This window comes from Artemia franciscana, chromosome 9 (genome assembly GCF_032884065.1).
Source record: "Artemia franciscana chromosome 9, ASM3288406v1, whole genome shotgun sequence".
In the NCBI taxonomy this organism is placed as follows: domain Eukaryota; kingdom Metazoa; phylum Arthropoda; class Branchiopoda; order Anostraca; family Artemiidae; genus Artemia; species Artemia franciscana.
In genome coordinates, this window is record NC_088871.1 from 48,070,762 (window position 1) to 48,090,214 (window position 19,453).

The window sequence follows — 19,453 nt, forward strand, 5'->3', positions numbered from 1 at the left end:
ATATAGGAATGGTTATTGGGAAGTGTACAGGTGTTTTCAGGAGGATTTTTTGGTTGGGGGAGGGGTTGAGAACAGGGGGATATGCTGGGGGGACTTCCCATCGAGGAATTTTCATGGGGGAAGAAAATTTCCCCCATGTAAATTCAGGATTTACTAGCATTATTTAAAAAAAAAGCAATAAAAAAAGCAATGAAAGTAAATTCAGGATTTACTAGCATTATTTAAAAAAAAGGAATAAATAAATAAATATGAAAGTTTTTTTTCAGTTGGAAGTAAGGAGCAGCATTAAAACTTAAAACAAACAGAAATTATTACCCATATGAGGGGCTCACCTCCTTCTAATGCCTCGCTTTTTACGCTAAAGTATTTTTAAGTAATGCCAACTATTATTCTACGGCTTTTGTAATTCAGTGGTCATTCTTAATGAATTGGGACAAAATTTAAGATTTAGTGTAGAGAGAGAGGTACTGACGAGGGGGCGAACCCTCTCATGTATGAACCCTCTCATATAATGAGAACCCTCTCATATATGAGAGAGCGGACCCTCTCATATAACCCTCACATATATATCTTCTACGTGGAAAAAAATATTTGGCTACAGTCCTTGCAAAATAACAAAAGAATAAACGGTGAAAACTTATAATCTTCGGAAACATACAAAAACAAATCAGAAAAGATATTACGCAGCCATGGATGGGAGATATATGGCCAAAACGAAAGAGAATCCGAGTTTGTCTAACGGTGATCAAGATTACGGACCAAATTGCAACAAGTCTGATATGAATACAGAAAAATTTCAAATCGCAAAGGCTGATTATGTTGCAAAAAATATGAATCTTGATGGAGCCAAACTGCAGGAGATCTACGAAAAATACAAAGGGGCAAAACGATAACTGGATATTTGAGAGGAGCAAAAGGGTTACTGCCATTTATTTTCATAGAATAGCTTCTCGAAAAAAAAAACTCAAACCGCACCCATTGTGGGTTCGGATCAAGAATATCCGAATTATAATTTCAAATCTATTTGAATGCTTAGGAGAATTCAACTGGAGGCTATTGCACTGGGGGCGTATTAGCAGAGAAAAGGAGTATCATCTGGCACGTACGCAGGGGGGCCTTCGGCCCCCCCCGAAATTTTGTGAAACGCTTAATTTCCCGATTGTTTCTTGGGATTTCTGGCAAAAGTAGGACATTTATTAAGAATCTAGATACATGTGTGAAGCCTTTTTTGGGGAATTTTACAGCATGCAATTATCCGGTCAAGTCAAGCCCAATTATAAACCCATTTTCTGTCTAACTTTTACCCTTTTTGAAGTATTTAGCAATTGTACTGCTATTTTTTTTTTGTAAAGAGAGTTTGCTTTCCACGCCAAAACGGAATTATCCTTGATATTAGGGCGTTTATCCCCCCATTTCAGGATAAAGTACAGCTTTTAATGGATGAATTTTGGAAACTATCATTTTTCATTAAAATATACGTTTTTGCAATAGAAGAACTACCCCCCTCAGCAACAGTATTGCACTGTTAACCCTAAAATTTCCCTTTCGGGGGATATAATAGATTGATCACTAGTTCTAAATCGCTATGAACATAACCTTCAGGAACCTATCACTTTAAATGACATTAATTTAATAGTATATGCATTACTCCGCAAAGCAAAGTATGATTACCCCGGTTCCAAACCGCGGTAATCCAGTCATTTATGAACGGGCCTATAAATAATCAACTATCTGAGATAATGGGGGAAAACCAAATTATTCTAAGATTCGGCACTATTAGGAATAAAATAAGATGCCATGGAACTAAAATGGACGAATAGACTATAACTTTAGATTAAAAAAAATAATCTTCATACATTTTATAGGCCTACAATCGGTGTTTCTTTACTTTTAAAGGCCAATAATGTTTAAAATAATGTGTTTTTAAGAATGATATTCTTTTTAAAAATAATGTTCATATATTTTATAGGCCTACAATCAGTGTTTCTTTACTTTTAAAGGCCAATAATGTTTAAAATAATGTGTTTTTAAGAATAATATTCTTTTTAAAAATAATGTTCATACATTTTACAGGCCTACAATCAGTTTTTCTTTACTTTTAAAGGCCAATACTGTTTAAAATAACGTGTTTTTAAGAACAATATTCCTTTTAAAATAATATTCATACATTTTATAGGCCTACAATCAGTGTTTCTTTACTTTTAAAGGCCAATAACGTTTAAAATAATGTGTTTTTAAGAATGATATTCTTTTTAAAAACAATATTCATACATTTTATAGGCCTACAATCAGCGTTTCTTTACTTTTAAAGGCCAATAATGTTTAAAATTAATGTGTTTTTAAGAATGATATTCTTTTTAAAAATAATGTTCATACATTTTATAGGCCTACAATCAGTGTTTCTTTACTTTTGAAGGCCAATAACGTTTAAAATAATGTGTTTTTAAGAATGATATTCTTTTTAAAAACAATATTTATACATTTTATAGGCCTACAATCAGTGTTTCTTTACTTTTAAAGGCCAATAGTATTTAAAATAATGCGTTTTTAAGAACAATGTTCTTTTTAAAAATAATGTTCATACATTTTATAGGCCTACAATCAGTGTTTCTGTACTTCTAAAAGCCAATAATGTTTAAAATAATGTGTTCTTAAGAATATTGTTCTTTTTAAAAATTATGTTACTTAATTTTATAGACCTAAGATCGGTGTTTCTTTACTTTTAAAGCCAAACTGTACGCACTCTCGGATTCTCATTAGATACGTGAAAGGTAAACATCTAAAATCTAAAAGCCTTAGGAAAATATGTTTACAATCAAAGTTGTAAAACAGGAGCGGATCTACAACAAAATCTGGAGGGCCTTTTGTGAAAAGCCACCGATGAGAAAAATATTGGGGGGGGGGGAAATGGAACAAAGGTGCCAATAATTGACCAAATCAACAAATTTATTCTAAAAAAGAGAAAAACAAGGAATGAGGGTGACTTAAGAATCTTGTTGAAAAGCTGTGAAAAAGCTCTTTTTATGCTATGAAAAGAGATCTTGCTCTATGAGCAGACATATCAGCAAAATGAATTTGTGTACAAGGAACCTTTGAAAAAGGATCAAAAATTTGACCGGTTTATTTCTTCTGATTTAATTACCAGAAAACCAAAAAAAAAAAAAAAAAAATCATAAGTGACACCTGGTAGCTTTTTTTGTAAATGGTCTGGAGCGTAAAAAAACCTAAAAATTGGAACAAATTTAAAGTGGTATAAATAAAAAAAAAATATTAAAAATTTATTGATTGGATTAAAAATTCTAGATTTATAAAATTTACTTCCCTACTATTTTTATTGTGTTTTTAAATGTTGGTGTCCAGCGGGGCATAAATAAAAGCAACGAACACATATTGAACTCAAATTATAGGTTTTTTTATGGCAATTGGTACTTACCAAGTGACACATAGCGTTCGCAATTTCTGTCGATCTGTCTGTCGGCTTCGCTTTCGCTAGTTCGGGCACTTCCAGATAAACTAGGACGGTGAAAGTTGGCAGGCGTATCATGAGCCAGACTAGAATAAATTAGAAATAATATCTTCCCCAATTCAACCACATGAGGGGGGGGGGGAGCGAGCAAAGGAGATAGTTGAGAAGAATTTTCTTTGCTGATCCAACAAGAGCTAAGAGCTCATTTGGCACTTGTGACGAGGTCAGAAGAGCCAAGAGCTAAGAGCTCATATGGTATGAGCTCTAGCAAAATCCTAAGATTCAATAGATAGATTTAAAAAGGAAAATCAGAGGCTTGATTTCGGTCGAGAAAATAAGAGCTCTGAGACACGAGGTCCTTCTAAATATTAAAATCCATTAAGATCCGATCAACCACTCGTCAGTTAAAAATACCTCGTTTTTTTCTAGTTTTTCCTCTTCCTTCAGCCCCCCAGATGGTCAAATCAGGGAAACGGCTATATCAAGTCAATTTGTGCAGTTCCCTGACATGTTTACCAATTTTCATCGTTCTAGCCAGTCCAGAAGCACCGAACTCGCCAAAGCACTTGACCCCCCCCCAAATCCCCCGAAGAGAGCAGATCCAGTCCAGTTATATGAATCTCGTATCTACGATATTTGCTTATTCTACCCACCTCTGTGGGTTTTTGTGGATTTGATAGAGATAATAAAAAATAAACTGTCACATCGACTTTTCTAAACACCTCTATTTCAAGATCATAGAGATAAATGAAAATATGAATGGCATATTGTTTGAAACAGCTTGATTATCTAAAAGAAAATTTCGAAGAAAATTTAACTTATGTCGTCTAATTTCTTCAAAAACTTGTTTTTAGTTTTTTTTTTCGAAAACGAACTCTATTGATACGACAAACTTTTTTTTTGACCATATTACAGCCTATAAATCCAATAATGATCAGGGATTGGTAAATGGTTGTAATATGTATTTGTAAAAAAGATATTGCCTTTTTTATTACATAAGAAACTGTCTTCTGATGCCATTGTTTTTCATTCGATTACATCCATATATTGTTTTAAATACATTTATCTTTGGACACAAAATTATTTCCTGTTACTTAGGAGTGTGGATTCCACATTGAATCTTATTAACAGAATTGTGTTGACAACGACTTGATGTATTACGATTTAGATAATTTTCTGGCAAGGTGTATGTCAAGGGCTCGTAGATAACTATGCATGGAGTAATTTAAGATACCAAAAGGATTACGTTTCAATTGCCTAATTTTCTAACCTTCAATCCGCCTATAATTAAAAACTAAAAGTCTTCGGGACTTGTTATCTAATTCTTCTTAGTTTTCACGTATACTTTCAGGTTACAACTTTATTATTTGTCCTACTGCGGAAGGGGGGAGTAGTAGTCCTAGTAGTGGTGGCTTAAAAAGGTGCTTAAAATTTTTGTTCCATGAGTCTCTTCCCGATCTTGTAGGACCTTTGGTATGATGGAATTACTCCTGAGAAAACTTATACCATCGAAACGCATATTAAAAACGCTTCCAAAGGGAAAATCCTGCCATAGAACTTTTTTCCTGCTGAAACTTTCCTCGGGACAATTCCACTTCAACATTCTCCCCGTATGTAAAGAGGAAGAAAGACAAAAAAAAGAATTCGGGAGAGGAATTCATGGTAATTCTTCCCAAAAATTTTCTTCCCATTAAAAATACCCTAGGCAAACTCCCCCTCCCCTGCATAAAACTCCCTCGTAAAAAATATCTGCATGGTTCCTAATAGTAGTGGCCAGTGTTTACCCAAATCCCCTCACAGAAAGTACCCATCGGACAACACCCCCCCCTCCCTTCATGCACGCATGTAGAGATGCACGCCCAAAGAAGAAAAAAATTAAAAAAAAGAATTTGGCTGAGAAATTCTCGGTAATTCTTCCCAAAAATTTTCTCCCACTGAAAATATCCTAGACAATCTTCCCCTCCTCTGCATAAGACTCCCCCATAAAAAATATCTTCATGGTTCTTAATAGCGGTGGCCAGTTTTACCCCTTACCCCCCGGGGAAAATACCCCTCCGGAAAACACCTCGTTTCTCCGTGGAGTATATAGGAAAATGGAACATGATGGAGTCTAATAGGAAAAAAAAATGTTAACTTTTTCCATGAAAAAAAAAAATATAATAAACAGTCCAGTGTAAAAACGCTGCATAAGTAAAGAACGATGTTGGGATTGAGATGATTTATTTTTATTTTTTTTTTATCATGGCACTTCGTGTATAAGAAGTTGACGTTGAAATGTTGAATGGCTCATTCTATCGAAAATTAAGAGGGTTAGTGCCCATTCTAATAGTCGAAAGTGACTGAAGGGCAAATAGATCCCCCCCCCTCCCACTCCTATCATTTGCCCAAACACCTCCGACCAAAATCTTGAGATAGCAATTTTCGTCAGCGTAGTTGAAACGTCTGGAAATTATTTTTGAGGATGCCCCCCCCCTCAGAGCCCTTTTTAAGAGTAAAAAAGATCGTGGGCAACTACCGCCCCCCTCAATTCATACAAATTTTTTATCGAAATGCAACTAAAAGACAATTTGAAATATCCATTTTATTCAAAATAGCCCAAAAATCATATAAAAAGGCTTTCCGGGGGGCATTTTCGAAGGGATTGATGTTAACCTTCAAAGGAAGATCATTTGGTTGAAAATTAAAAGGTCTAGATTTCAAGGAATAAATGGGTTCCCTAATTGTTTTGTACTTTGGGAGGGATGGACATACATCAAAGGTTGTATTTTAGTGCCAAAGCATCTAAGCTCTCATTGAGCCTTCAGAAAAAAAAAAAAAACAGAATTAGATTTAAAGCAATGACGAGGGGAGGACGGAGGTAAAGATTGATATATAATCCCCAAGAACATAGCTAGGACATTTTTTTTTGTTTTTGTTTTTTTTTGGGGGGGGGGGGTTATATATCCTGGAGAGGAGTACAACAAAAACTTTAAAGACACATTGGAAAACGAATAAAATTGATATTTCATCCGTTCGACTTTCATTATACACCATTTTATGATACATTCATTATTTTCACCGTTTTACATTAGTAACTAGTTGGTGAGGACGCTTCGTTTCTTCGCACATTCTTCGCTGTCCTATTGTATGTGCATATAAATAGAATGTCAGGTTTACCGACTCTTGAACATGCAACATATATTTGTCCACGGGAAAATCAATCTGTATTTAGATCTATACCGCATTTTTCTAATGATTGCCCTTGAGCTTTGTTGATGGTGATTGCTTATCGAAAATTCCCTGCGTCCCTTTCGTCATTTATATATCCCCCTTCTGTGCCCCCCGGCGTCCCCGTTGTAGTTGTGTCCCGTCGTTATTTATATTCCCTGTGTCCCGGTGTCCCGGTCGTCATTTGTGTCCCGGTGTCCCGGTCTGTAATTTCTCTTTGAGTGTCCCGGTCGTCATTCAAATTCCCTGTGTTCCGGTGTGTTGATCTTGATTTTCGATTTGGGCACACCAAACGACGTCATTTGGAAACATGAGGTATATTTTCTGATGTTTAATAAAAAAAAAAAACGGTTAGATTCTGACGTAGTTGCTGTAAGCAGTCTTCAATGGCTCAGGTGGTGCAGCCAGTAGAGGAAGTTTAACTTTTCCTGAGGCGTAACACATCTACAAAAGCTATAAACATCGACTGTGCTGTACCTGATTCCTCGGCACGCTTTCTTTTGGCATTATCTCTTTGAGCCGCAAGCCAGTTTTCACGTTGCTCTTGTGATTCCTCAGCACGATATTTTAAGGTAATTTCTCTTTGAGACGCAATCCTGTTCTCACGTTGTTCTTGTGAGTCCTCGGCACGCTTTCTTTTGTTTCTTTCTCTTTATCCGCAAGCCTTTTGGCATTATCTCTTTGAGCCGCTTCTTCGGCTGTTTCTTCTGACATTGTAGGATTCTTACTAAAATTTCTCGCACGATTTGATTCCTCGGCTGTTTCTTCTGCCATTGTAGGATTTATACTGAAATTTCTCCTTGAATCGCCCCATTATATACTTATAATGATGCATATACAAAGCCTTATATACTTATAATGACGTCATATGCGTACAAACAAACAAACAAACAAAGATACAACTTGTTTTAATATAAATAGACTAGCTGTTGATGCGGTGCTTCGCGCCACACCAACACCTAGCTACCCCCCCCCCCCCGAGTCCCCTCGCGCTCGTTAGTCGTTACGCCCCATATTAGTTACGCACCATTGTAATTGTGCTCCTGTGTCCCACCTGTGAATATATATATATACTAGCTGTTGGGGTGGCGCTTCGCGCCACCCCAACACCTAGTTGGTGGGGGCGCTTCGCGCCCCCCCCAAGCCCCCCCGCGCGCGTAAGTCGTTACGCGCCATAATAGTTACGCGCCATTGTAGTTGTGTCCCTATGTCCCACCTGTGAATATAGATAGATATATATATATATGGTTTTAACTACGTAAAACTTGCGAATATACAACATTCTTTGCTGTCCCATTGTCTTTGCATATAAATAGATTGTCAGGTTTACCGACTCTTGAACATGCAACATATAATGGTCCCGTCATTTACATCCCCCTGTTTCCTCCGGTGTCCCCGTTGTAGTTGTGTCCCTGTGTCCCGGTCGTCATTTATATTCCCTGTGTCCCGGTCGTCATTTGTATCCCGGTGTCCCGGTCTGTATATACATTCGTTTTTTAGTTTTGTTTTTCTCCTTTATTTTTTTCCTTTTTTTTTCTTTTTTAGCTTATTTAGATTTTTAGATTTTTTAGTTTTTTTATTAGTTTTTAGTTTTTTTTTTCTTTTTAGTTTTTTTGTCCCGGTCGTCATTTATATCCCCCTGTTTCCCCCGGTGTCCCCGTTGTAGTTGTGTCCCTGTGTCCCGGTCGTCATTTATATTCCCTGTGTCCCGGTCGTCATTTGTATCCCGGTGTACCGGTCTGTATATACATTCGTTTTTTAGTTTTGTTTTTCTCCTTTATTTTTTTCCTTTTTTTTCTTTTTTAGTTTATTTAGATTTTTAGATTTTTTAGTTTTTTTATTAGTTTTTAGTTTTTTTTTTCTTTTTAGTTTTTTTGTAGTTTTTACCTTCTTTTTAGTTTTGTTAATTTTTTTTTTACTTATGTCCTGGTCGTCATTTATACTCCCTATGTCCCGGTGCTTTGTTGATTGCTAATCGAACATTCCTTTTGTCCTGGTCGCTTTCTCTTTGAGTGTCGTCATTTATTTTTTTCTTTTTTAGTTCTTTTAGTTTTTACCTTTTTTAGTTTTTTTTAGTTTTTTAGATGAAATTTTTTTTTAGTTTTTTCCTTTTTTTCTTTTTAGTTTTTATTGGTTTTTACCTTTATGTTAGCTTATTTTTCAGTTTTTTCCTTTTTTTTAGTTTTTTTTTATTTTTTATTTTTTTTAGTTTTTTACCTTTTTTTAGTTTTTTTAGTTTTTTTAGTTTTTTTAGTTTTTTAGCTTTTTTACTTTTTTTATTAGTTTTTAGTTTTTTTGTAGTTTTTGCCTTTTTTTAGTTTTTTTCAGTTTTTTTTTAGTTTTTTATTGGTTTTTACCTTTATTTTAGCTTATTTTTCAGTTTCTTCCTTTTTTTTAGTTTTTTTTAGTTTTTAGTTTTTTTAGTTTTTTACCTTTTTTTAGTTTTTGTAGTTTTTTTAGGTTTTTAGCTTTTTATTTTTTTTATTAGTTTTTAGTTTTTTTTGTAGTTTTTGCCTTTTTTTTAGTTTTTTTTAGTTTTTTAGCTTTTTTATTAGTTTTTAGTTTTTTTGTAGTTTTTGCCTTTTTTTAGTTTGACAACTTATTTTTATATATATAGATAGTTTTTTTTTTTTTTACTTATGTCCTGGTCGTCATTTATACTCCCTGTGTCCCGGTGCTTTGTTGATTGCTAATCGAACATTCCTTTTGTCCTGGTCGCTTTCTCTTTGAGTGTCGTCATTTATTAGTTTTTTCCTTTTTTTCTTTTAGTTTTTTATTGGTTTTTACCTTTATTTTAGCTTATTTTTCAGTTTTTTCCTTTTTTTTAGTTTTTTTTTATTTTTTATTTTTTTTAGTTTTTTACCTTTTTTTAGTTTTTTTAGTTTTTTTAGTTTTTTAGCTTTTTTACTTTTTTATTAGTTTTTAGTTTTTTTTTGTAGTTTTTGCCTTTTTTTAGTTTTTTCAGTTTTTTTTTAATTTTTTATTGGTTTTTACCTTTATAGTTTTTTTAGTTTTTTAGCTTTTTTATTTTTTTTATTAGTTTTTAGTTTTTTTTTTGTAGTTTTTGCCTTTTTTTAGTTTTTTCAGTTTTGACGTCACCTGATCCAGTTTTTCAGGTGACGTCACCTGACACATCCATCCACACATCCATCCACACATCCACAGACAGACAACTTATTTTTATATATATAGATATATATATATACTAGCTGTTGGGGTGGCGCTTCGCGCCACCCCAACACCTAGTTGGTGGGGGCGCTTCGCGCCCCCCCAAGCCCCCCCGCGCGCGTAAGTCGTTACGCGCCATATTAGTTACGCGCCATTGTAGTTGTGTCCCTATGTCCCACCTGTGAATATAGATATATATATATATATATATATATATATATATATATATATATATATATATATATATATATATATATATATATATATATATGTTTTTAACTACGTAAAACTTGCGAATATACAACATTCTTTGCTGTCCCATTGTCTGTGCATATAAATAGATTGTCAGGTTTACCGACTCTTGAACATGCAACATATAATGGTCCATGGGAAAACAATCCGTATTCAGATCTATACCTCATGATTCTAATGATTGCCCTTGAGCTTTGTTGATGGTGATTGCTAATCGACCATTCCCTGAGTCGCCATCGTCATTTATATATCCCCCTGTGCACCCCGGCGTCCCCTTTGTAGTTATGTCCCTGTGTCCCGGTCGTCATTTATATTGCTAATTTATATTATATTTATATTTTATATTTTTTATATTTTATTGATATTTTTTTAGTTTTCTTTTTCTCTTATTTCTTAGTTTTTTCCTTTTTTTTAGTTTTTTCTTTTTTAGTTTTTAGTTTTTTTTTGTTTTTTACCTTTTTTTAGTTTTTTTAGTTTTTTTAGTTTTTTAGCTTTTTTAGTTTTTTTATTAGTTTTTAGTTTTTTTTTTAGTTTTTTGCCTTTTTTTAGTTTTTTCAGTTTTTTTTAGTTTTTAGTTTTTTACCTTTTTTTAGTTTTTTTTTAGTTTTTTAGCTTTTTTAGTTTTTTTTTCTTTTAGTTTTTTTTGTAGTTTTTACCTTTTTTAGTTTTTTTTTCTTCTTTTGTATTAGTGTGAAATAATTCAGACGTCATATGCGGACAAACACGACGTCACTCGACAGACAGACAGACAGACATAACCCACAAACAACTTATTTTTATATATATTTATTCATATTTTTTTAGTTTTCTTTTTCTCTTTTATTTTTCAGTTTTTTCCTTTTTTTTAGTTTTTTTTCTTTTTTAGTTTTTAGTTTATTTTAGTTTTTTACCTTTTTTTAGTTTTTTTTAGTTTTTTTAGTTTTTTAGCTTTTTTAGTTTTTTTATTAGTTTTTATTTTTTTTTGTAGTTTTTGCCTTTTTTTATTTTTTTCAGTTTTTTTTAGTTATTAGATTTTTACCTTTTTTTAGTTTTTTTTAGTTTTTTAGCTTTTTTAGTTTTTTTTTTCTTTTTAGTTTTTTTTGTAGTTTTTTACCTTTTTTAGTTTTTTTCTTCTTTTGTATTAGTGTGAAATAATTCAGACGTCATATGCGGACAAACATGACGTCACCTGATCCACACACAGATCCACACACAGACAACTTATTTTTATATATATAGATATATATATATATATATATATATATATATATATATATATATATATATATATATATATATATATATATATATATATATATATATATATATATATATATATATATATATACTAGCTGTTGGGGTGGCGCTTCGCGCCCCCCAAGCCCCCCCGTGCGCGTAAGTCGTTACGCGCCATAATAGTTTACGCGCCATTGTAGTTGTGTCCCTATGTCCCACCTGTGAATATAGATATATATATATATATATATATATATATATATATATATATATTATATATATATATATATATATATATATATATATATATATATATATATATATATATATATATATATATATATATATATATATATTATATATATATATATATATATATATATATATATATATATATATATATATATATATATATATATATATATATATATATATATATATATATATGGTTTTAACTACGTAAAACTTGCGAATATTACAACATTCTTTGCTGTCCCATTGTCTTTGCATATAAATAGATTGTCAGGTTTACCGACTCTTGAACATGCAACATATAATGGTCCATGGGAAAACAATCTGTATTCAGATCTATACCTCATGATTCTAATGATTGCCCTTGAGCTTTGTTGATGGTGATTGCTAATCGACCATTCCCTGTCCCGGTCGTCATTTAAATCCCCCTGTTTCCCCCGGTGTCCCCCGTTGTAGTTGTGTCCCTGTGTCCCGGTCGTCATTTATATTCCCTGTGTCCCGGTCGTCATTTGTATCCCGGAGTCCCGGTCTGTATATACATTTGTTTTTTAGTTTTGTTTTTCTCCTTTATTTTTTTCCTTTTTTTTTTTCTTTTTTAGTTTATTTAGATTTTTAGATTTTTTAGTTTTTTTATTAGTTTTTAGTTTTTTTTTCTTTTTAGTTTTTTTGTAGTTTTTACCTTCTTTTTAGTTTTGTTAGTTTTTTTTTTTTTACTTATGTCCTGGTCGTCATTTATACTCCCTGTGTCCCGGTGCTTTGTTGATTGCTAATCGAACATTCCTTTTGTCCTGGTCGCTTTCTCTTTGAGTGTCGTCATTTATTTTTTTCTTTTTTAGTTCTTTTAGTTTTTACCTTTTTTAGTTTTTTTTTAGTTTTTTAGATGAAAATTTTTTTTAGTTTTTTCCTTTTTTTCTTTTTAGTTTTTTATTGGTTTTTACCTTTATTTTAGCTTATTTTTCAGTTTTTTTCCTTTTTTTTAGTTTTTTTAATTTTTTATTTTTTTTAGTTTTTTTACCTTTTTTTTTAGTTTTTTTAGTTTTTTAGCTTTTTTACTTTTTTATTAGTTTTTAGTTTTTTTTTGTAGTTTTTTGCCTTTTTTTTAGTTTTTTCAGTTTTTTTTTTAGTTTTTTATTGGTTTTTACCTTTATTTTAGCTTATTTTTCAGTTTTTTTCCTTTTTTTTTAGTTTTTTCTAGTTTTTGTTTTTTTAGTTTTTTACCTTTTTTTAGTTTTTTTAGTTTTTTAGTTTTTTAGCTTTTTTATTTTTTTTATTAGTTTTTAGGTTTTTTTGTAGTTTTTGCCTTTTTTTAGTTTTTTTAGTTTTTTAGCTTTTTTTATTATTTTTTAGTTTTTTTTGTAGTTTTTTGCCTTTTTTTTTAGTTTTTTTTGTTTTTTAAGCTTTTTTATTTTTTCTATTAGTTTTTAGCTTTTTTTGTAGTTAGTTTTTTTAGTTTTTTACCTTTTTTTAGTTTTTTTAGTTTTTTTAGTTTTTAGCTTTTTTATTTTTTTTATTAGTTTTTAGTTTTTTTTTGTAGTTTTTGCCTTTTTTAGTTTTTTTAGTTTTTTAGCTTTTTTATTAGTTTTTAGTTTTTTTTGTAGTTTTTGCCTTTTTTTAGTTTTTTAGCTTTTTTATTTTTTTTATTAGTTTTTAGTTTTTTTTGTAGTTTTTGCCTTTTTTTAGTTTTTTCAGTTTTGACGTCACCTGATCCACAGATCCACAGATCCACAGACAATTTATTTTTATATATATAGATATATATATATATATATATATATATATATATATATATATATATATATATATATATATATATATATATATATATATATATATATATATATATATATATATATATATATATATATAAATATATATATATATATATATATATATATATATATATATATATATATATATATGTATATATATATACATATATATATATATATATATATATATATATATATATATATATATATATATATATATATATATATATATATATATATATATATATATATATATATGTATATATATATATATATATATATATATATATATATATATATATATATATATATATATATATATATATATATATATATCTTCTATATATATAAAAATAAGTTGTCTGTGGATCGTGGATCAGGTGACGTCATGTTTCTGTGTCGGCTGACGTCATGAAATTAGTTGTCGTCATTTTTGTTATGACGATGCTTAGTATATTGTAAAACACATTAATTTGGTTAATAATATACCATTTAAAACACCAAAATGAACATGCTGGAGTAGTCACTCGGTGAGAGAGGGTGTCAGAACGGAGAATGAAGGTCCCAGGTTCAAATCCTGGTTAGGCTAAAAAAGGTAAAAAACTAAAAACTAAAAAAAACTAAAAAGGTAAAAACTAAAAGAACTAAAAAAGAAAAAAAAACTAAAAAAAGGAAAAAGACTGAAAAATAAAGGAGAAAAAGAAAACTAAAAAAATATAAATAAAAGTAAAAAACTAAAAAGATAAAAACTTCAAAAAAAAACTAAAAAGAAAAAGAAAGAAACTAAAAAACCTAAAAAAAGGTCAAAACCAATAAAAAAAAAACTAAAAGGAAAAAAAGGGAAAAAATAAAAAATTTATTTCATCATATACCAATTCAAAAACGAATGTATACCGGGATGACGACCGGGACACAGGGAATATAAATGACACAACTACAACGGGGACGCCGGGGGCACAGGGGGATATAAATGACGACCGGGACACTGGGACACAAGGAATATAAATGACGCCCGGGACGCTCAAAGAGAAATCACAGACTGGGACACCGGGACACAAATGACGACCGGGACACAGGGAATATAAATGACGACCGGGACACAGGGACATAACTACAAAGGGGACGCCGGGGTGCACAGGGGGATATATAAATGACGATGGCGACTCAGGGAATGGTCGATTAGCAATCACCATCAACAAAGCTCAAGGGCAATCATTAGAATCATGAGGTATAGATCTGAATACGGATTGTTTTCCCATGGACCATTATATGTTGCATGTTCAAGAGTCGGTAAACCTGACAATCTATTTATATGCACAGACAATGGGACAGCAAAGAATGTTGTATATTCGCAAGTTTTACGTAGTTAAAAACATATATATATACATATATATATATATATATATATATATATATATATATATATATATATATCTATATTCACAGGTGGGACATAGGGACACAACTACAATGGCGCGTAACTAATATGGCGCGTAACGACTTACGCGCGCGGGGGGGCTTGGGGGGGCGCGAAGCGCCCCCACCAACTAGGTGTTTGGGTGGCGCGATGCGCCACCCCAACAGCTAGTATATATATATATATATATGTTTTTAACTACGTACAACTTACGAACATGCAATATTCTTCGCTGTCCCATTGTCTGTGCATATAAATAGAGTGTCAGGTTTACCGACTCTTGAACATGCAACATATAATTGTCCATGGGAAAACAATCCGTATTCAGATCTATACCGCATTTTTCTAATGATTGCCCTTGGGCTTTGTCGATGGTAATTGCTAATCGAATATTCCCTGTGTCCCCGTCGTCATTTATATATCCCCCATGTGCCCTTCCGGCCTCCCCGTTGTAGTTGTGTCCCTGTGTCCCGGTCGTCATTTATATTCCCTGTGTCCCGGTCGTCATTTGTGTCCCGGTGTCTCGGTCTGTAATTTCTCTTTGAGTGTCCCATTCGTCATTTATGTTCCCTGTTTCTCGCTTGTCGTTTGTGTCCTGGTGTCCCGGTCTGTAATTTCTCTTAGTGTCCCGGTCGTCATTTATATTTTCTCAGGATTTCTCAGGAGTGTCCCGGTCGTCATTTATATTCCTTGTGTCCCGGTCTGTAACATATGACAATATATCAATTGTGTTGTAACTTTGTTCACGATTCCATTCTACATCTGTAGAAATAGAAGCAGTACGATTAGGTGAAGGCATTCCCAAATGCTTGAGATGTTTGTTTGCAATAGATAAGCAAAAATCTTCAATCATAACTAAAGTGCGGTTATAAATTTCTGTTGTGAAGTCCAAGGTCATATCTGACCTTTCTAGCCGTATTCGGTGGAGTATATTCTCAGCCATTTGCGATTTGTATTTCTCCCATAACTCTGTAGGAAATGAAGGAGAGCAACTTATGCCGGAAGACACGGGCCGTAATGTCATGTCTATGAACCGGCGACTGTCCAGGATGTAAAAGCTGTTGTATCTAATCCCAAGATGGATATATAAATGTAATAAATGACGAATCATTAATTTATAGGCATTATATTTCATTGAGCTGCATTTCTTATCCATTTCTTTGTTAGTGGCTGGATTTATCAATTTAATATTAAAGGGATAGCTGTCAGCTCCATCCCAAAAAATGGTAGGATATTGTAGGCCATCGTAGCATCGATGAGTTTAATAAAAACTTCTCTTTGAAACGCCTTCTTATATAATTATAATAACGTCATATACAAAGTCTTTGATGTCATATACAAATCACCGACCGTAACGATTGCCACTTCGTTGATAGTTGCGTATCAGTAGGCATCAATTCGATTGCTGTTTTGAACAGAAGCACTAAATTATTATTTATGCGGAAAAGATGTTGCGACTGGGAAACGATAGTCCTTTGAACTTCGTTTTTTTTATCATCGGTATCACTTTCAAGTTGTTTGGTTTGTTTTACCTTGACTTGTCTTTCGTCACTATGAAATACATGTCGCCGAACCATTTGTTCTCCTTAACCCATCTCTGAAGTTATGGCTTAAGTTGGCAGTTATTTGCTTTTTATATATGGTGAAGTTAGTGCTGCATTCATGATTGGCTACTTCTAGACTCATTTACAAGCTGATCGAAGACAAAAGAACTTGCATATTAAGAATCAATGCAACAATATTTTCAATTATTTTTGTTTAGACAACTTTATCTTTGTGCGCAAACTTCTTAAGCTAAGCTGAATCGGGGAAAACAACCGTTCTTTTTATATTTTCGTCTCACAAAGCTGATGGAACTAATCACTTGTTGCTTTTTTTGTAGCCGATTTTTTTTTATTTAGTTTCAGGTGTCACATGACACTCTTTTCAAAAATATCTTGTGTTTAGTTTATTTATATCTACCTAGATTTCAAGGCTATTAGAAAGAAATGCATTTAGGCCCCATTTTCATGTTTCACAATTTGATCAATCTAAAATTAATTTAAATTTTTTCCTTGCATCCAAAAGTTTACAAATATAGTAGTTTTGAAAAACGCAGTTTCTGTTACTTCAGTGTTTTACCAAATATATTTATGGTGACTTCGGGAAAAAAACCTGAATACCGTTGAAAATGACGTTATCTAGATCAAAATAAAAAGTGAATCATTCAAATTAGTATGGTCAAAAACACTGAACAGGGAAATATGTCCCGGGAAGGTGTTTTAAAGTAGCCACCTCCACCCTTTCTTCCTCTAGAGGGCCCTGAAATTTGCTATATGACAGGTCTATACCTATTGAAATTTTGACAAAACAACATTTTACCTTAATTTTCAGTTACTAGTTGCTTTTTCTCTGCCTTTAGTTCTGAAAATGCAATTCCTGGTATTAGAATAGAATTTTGAGAAATATCAATGTTTTTTTTTCAAAATTTAGGAAATGTATTTGCTTAACTTTAAAACCTTATAAAATGGAATTGAGCAAAGTTATGAAGCTGAAAACAATCCTTTTTCTGTTTTAAAATTATTGCTTTTTTCTGTTTTATTTCTCCTTTATAATTATTTCTGTTTTAAACTTCTCCTTTTTTTCTGTTTTAAAATTGTTTCTATAAACTATTTAAATAATTTCACTCACAATTTTATTGTTTTATCATATTAGTCCAGACTTAGTCTTCCTCAAATTCTCACTGATAAAGTCTTCAGATGATGATGGCTGAAAATTCGATGGAACAATTCCAGCCAAAGAACCCTCGTGGAAACAGTTAGGAATTTTTCAGAGATATGCGCTCTCGGATTCTCATTAGATACGTGAAAGGTAAACATCTAAAATCTAAAAGCCTTAGGGAAACTTGTTTCCATTCAAAGGTGCCAAAACAGGGGCGGATCTACAACAAAATATGGAGGGACCATTGTGAAAAGGACACCGATGAGCAAAATATTGGGGGGGGGAGTAAGAAAGGTGCCGATAATTGACTGAATTAACAAATTTATTCTAAAAAAGAGTTGAAAAAAGAGAAAAACTAGGAATGAGGGGGACTTAAGAATCTTGGTGGCACAGGGCCCCTTTCCATCTCCTGAATCCACCACTCTGCTAAAATGTATGTTTATGTCTAAATTGGGATGAAATATTTAGTTCTTAGGATTTATTTTCCAAAATGGACAACCGAAACGTATTAATTCCAGAAGCTATGAGGGAACTAAGAGAAAAATATTCATTATTTTGTTTGTTTTTTCAAAAATATTCCGATCGGAATTACCTTTTGAATGCTTAGTCGCTTATTTTAAGGTGAAAGTCACTAAATTCAATGCAAAATTAATTATTCTATGCTATGAAAAGAGATCTTGCTCTATGACCAGACATGTCAGCAAGATGAATTTGTGTACAAGGAATCTATGAAAAATCATTAAAAATTTGGCCAGTATATTTCTTCTGATTTAATTACCAGAAAACAGAAACAAAATCTGGTGACACCTAGTAGTTTTTTTGGAAAAAATCTAAAAATTGGAACAGATTTAAAGTGGTGCATCCTGCTTTTGCTAGTTAGGGCATTTCTAGATAAACTAGGACGATGGCAGTTGGCAGGCGTATCATGAACCAGACTAGAATAAATTAGGAATAATATCTTCCCCAATTCAACCAAGTGGGGGGGGGGCGCGCAAATAAGATAGTTGAGAATAATTTTAATTGCCGATACAACAAGAGCTAAGAGTTCACATGGCAGTTGTGGCGAAGTCAGAAGATTCAAGAGCCAAGAGCTCATATGGCATGATCTCTAAAAAAAAAAAAAAATCTAAGAATCAATAGATAGATTTAAAAGGAAAATCAGAGGCTTAATGTCAGTCGGGATTTAAAATAAGAGCTCTGAGACACGAGGTCCTTCTAAATATCAAAATTCATTAAGATCCAATCGACCACTCATAAATTAAAAATACCTCGTTTTTTCTAGTTTTTTCCTCTCCCTTCACCCCCCCCCCCTCAGATGGCCGAATCAGGGAAAACGATTTTATCCAGTCAATTTGTGCAGGTCCCTAAGATGCCTAACAATTTTCATCGTCCTAGCCCCTCCAGAAGCACCGAACTCGCCAAAGCACTGGACCCCCCCCCCTAATTCAACCAAAGAGAACGGATCCAGTCCGGTTAAGTCAATAACGTATCTACGATATTTGCTTATTCTATCCACCAAGTTTCATTTTGATCTCTCCACTCTAACCCTTTTCCAAGATTTCCAGTTCCCCTCCTCCCAATGACACTTGATCAGGCTAGAATTTAAAATAAAGATCTGAGTTACGAGGTTCTTCTAAATGTGAAATTTCATTAATATCTGATCACTCCTTTGTAAGCTAAAAATACCTCATTTTTTTCTAATTTTTCATAATTAATCCTCTAACCAATTCCCAAAAAAGATTTTTCCTTATAAAAATCTCCCCGGGACTCACCTATTAAAATATTCTATTGAAAGGACAGAATGCTCGTGTTGTTTGCCAAATATTAACGGAAAACTTTTGATAAGCATCTCGTTTCTCAATTACTTCCAATTTATGGCTCTACAATACTTCCAATTTAAGAGATAATAGAGATAATAAATAATAAACTATCAAATTGACTCTATTTTCTAAAAAGCTCTTTTTCAAGATCATAGAGATAAATGAAAATATGAATGGCATATAGTTT

The 19,453-nt window shown here is 32.3% G+C and overlaps 1 protein-coding gene across 1 annotated transcript in view; it reads right to left on the reverse strand.

The window, feature by feature from the left end:
• The window catches only part of LOC136031499 (palmitoyltransferase Hip14-like), a 106,400-nt gene extending 88,802 nt beyond the window's left edge, over nucleotides 1–17,598 (reverse strand). The window contains exons 1-2 of the mRNA XM_065711157.1: nucleotides 17,417–17,598; nucleotides 3,434–3,552 (exon numbers count right to left, since the gene is read on the reverse strand). The gene's annotated coding sequence lies outside the window, so the exon portion shown is untranslated. The remainder of the gene's footprint in view (nucleotides 1–3,433; nucleotides 3,553–17,416) is intronic.
• Between the last annotated feature and the right edge of the window lie 1,855 nt (nucleotides 17,599–19,453).